Below are 2,500 nucleotides of genomic sequence, written 5' to 3' on the forward strand. Positions count from 1 at the left end.
GGCCGCTCATAGCTGATGCTGCACATGTTCTAAGAGGCACTCCATCCCACGAAGAGGAAACGAAAACGGGTCGGATATCTTTTAAGTAAGCCCCGCCGGAATTTCGTCTATCACCTCGAAAAGAGTGCTTGGCATGCATTGCAGTGGAACCTAAATTGATGAGTGCGCCTGGGCCCGCAGTCTACCATGTAGTGGTGCAGGCAGAGAGATGAGAATGCTTGGGTGACGCCGTGCTCTTCCTCACGCGCTCCTCCACCCTCTCCCACGGTCAGACGCGGTGTGGGCGTTCTCTTTGAAAGTTCGCCACGAGTCCACGTCTATCTCATGACTGGGAGGGAGGCAGGGGGAGTTCTCTCTAAACGCGTTAAAGACGGTGTTGCGCCTCATAACGGCGCTCGCCGGGATAGAGCACTAGTTCTGCAGCCGGAAAGGCCGCTCACGCCAATTAATACTGCGACTCTCGCTCTCTTTCTCCGGATAAACAAGTGCCACTGCTGTGGCATGCGGGAACGGGGAAAGAGGTCAAAGTTTAAGCGGCAAAGGTGCGGCCGAGTAAAGGCGGAACACGAGCGTATATGCATTAAAACTGTGTGTGTATATGACTCTGCGAGAGATGTTCTGCTGGAACACTTTTCCTATTGGCTATTTACCACTCAATGAGAAGGAACGGAGTCAGGGGTGGGAGTGCCGGCGCCATGGCCGCTGGTACCCCCGCGACAAGCCCTCAAACCTTCCTGCCTGGTAATGTCGGTGGTGAAGAAAGTCGGTGGCAGAGCGTCTTCCGCTTCGTGGTTGGGGAACTTGTTCCCCCTAAGGATGATGAGACCACGATCGACCTCGTAGTAGGAGAGAGCTACCCGCCAAATTTAAGCATATTAATAAGCGGAGGAAAAGAAACCAACAGGGATTCCCTTAGTAAGGGCGACTGAACCGGGAAAAGCCCAGCGTATAACCTCGATGTCTTCGGGCACGAGGGGTGTTGCGTTTCAGAGGGTCCAGCACGCCGTCCCATACCGTCTAAGTCAAGCTTGAAAGCGGCCACTGCCCATGGAGGGTGACAGGCCCGTATGGCGGCGCCCGTGAGGGTACAGATGGGACGGTCGGAAAGGGCCTCTCTGTAGAGTCGGGTTGCTTGAAAGTGCAGCCCAAAGCAGGTGGGAAACTCCATCTAAGGCTAAATATGACCACGAGACCGATAGCAGAAGCAAATACCGTGAGGAAAGTTGAAAGAACTTTGAAGAGAGAGTTCAAGACGTGAAACCGTTAAGAGCAAACGGGTGGAAACTCGAAGGTCGAATGAGGGATTCAGCTCTCGCTGTCGGCTGGGTGGGGGTTATAATTGGAGCGACCAAAAATGTTGGCCGCCCCTCACGCTGGCGTCGTGGCGGGCGTATTTCGCCGTAGTAGGTCACCGCCACCCGTTGCCGGGGACGTCGAAGGCCCGGTCGGACTGGTACCGCGCCGCTCTCTTCAGCTCGTCTGGGGAGACCGCGACGGGGAACCACCGGTGTCCCTGCCTGCGACGGCGTCGAGAAGAGCGCCCGCCGCTTCGGCGGCGTTTTGTCAAGGTGCAAAAGGTCGTGATCCACCTGACCCGTCTTGAAACATGGACCAAGGAGTCCAACATGTGCAAGTCAATGGGCCTACCTAAACCCAAAGGCGAAATGAAAGTGACGGGCGCCGGGCAGCTGTAACAGGCTCTCCGTGCGTCTTGGGCGATCGACCGGTTGCCTGCGCTATACGCCACGCCGCGACAAGCGGGTGAGATACTTTCCCCGTCTGGACGTTGCGTGTGGTGGAGGTCGTCAGGGCGATGGTCGAAGTTTAATTTCTCATGGAAGGGGCGCAGGCCGGGACTTGCCAAGACGCCGCGGTGCTGTCCGGCCCCGGAAGCGGGCCGTCGGTAAACGGCGGAGGCGCACCGGGGCAGGCTCGCGGGCAGTCGGCAAGTACCATGAGCATATATGTTGGGACCCGAAAGATGGTGAACTATGCCTGGCCAGGATGAAGCCAGAGGAAACTCTGGTGGAGGTCCGTAGCGATTCTGACGTGCAAATCGATCGTCGGAGCTGGGTATAGGGGCGAAAGACTAATCGAATCATCTAGTAGCTGGTTCCCTCCGAAGTTTCCCTCAGGATAGCTGGAACTCGCAGGGTGAATTTCATCCGGTAAAGCGAATGATTAGAGGTCTTGGGGACGAAACGTCCTCAACCTATTCTCAAACTTTAAATGGGTGAGATGCCGAGCTTGCTTGTAGGGTTGAAGCTCCGGCGACTAATCTGAGTATCTAGTGGGCCACTTTTGGTAAGCAGAACTGGCGCTGTGGGATGAACCAAACGTCGAGTTAAGGGGCCTAAATGAATGCTCATTCAGATCCCATTGAAAGGCGTTGGTTGCTATAGACAGCAGGACGGTGGCCATGGAAGTTGGAATCCGCTAAGGAGTGTGTAACAACTCACCTGCCGAAGCAACTAGCCCTTAAAATGGTATGGCGCTCAAG

At 55.8% G+C, this 2,500-nt stretch overlaps 1 non-coding gene across 1 annotated transcript in view; it reads left to right on the forward strand.

The window, feature by feature from the left end:
• Positions 1–832: 832 nt before the first annotated feature.
• The window catches only part of LOC121879529, a 4,317-nt gene continuing 2,649 nt past the window's right edge, over positions 833–2,500 (forward strand). Inside the window, exon 1 of the ribosomal RNA XR_006091359.1 lies at positions 833–2,500. This exon is cut by the window's right edge and continues 2,649 nt beyond it. This is a non-coding gene — a ribosomal RNA (large subunit ribosomal RNA).

The sequence above is a fragment of the Homarus americanus genome, unplaced genomic scaffold (assembly GCF_018991925.1).
Source record: "Homarus americanus isolate GMGI-L3 unplaced genomic scaffold, GMGI_Hamer_2.0 scaffold60541, whole genome shotgun sequence".
In the NCBI taxonomy this organism is placed as follows: domain Eukaryota; kingdom Metazoa; phylum Arthropoda; class Malacostraca; order Decapoda; family Nephropidae; genus Homarus; species Homarus americanus.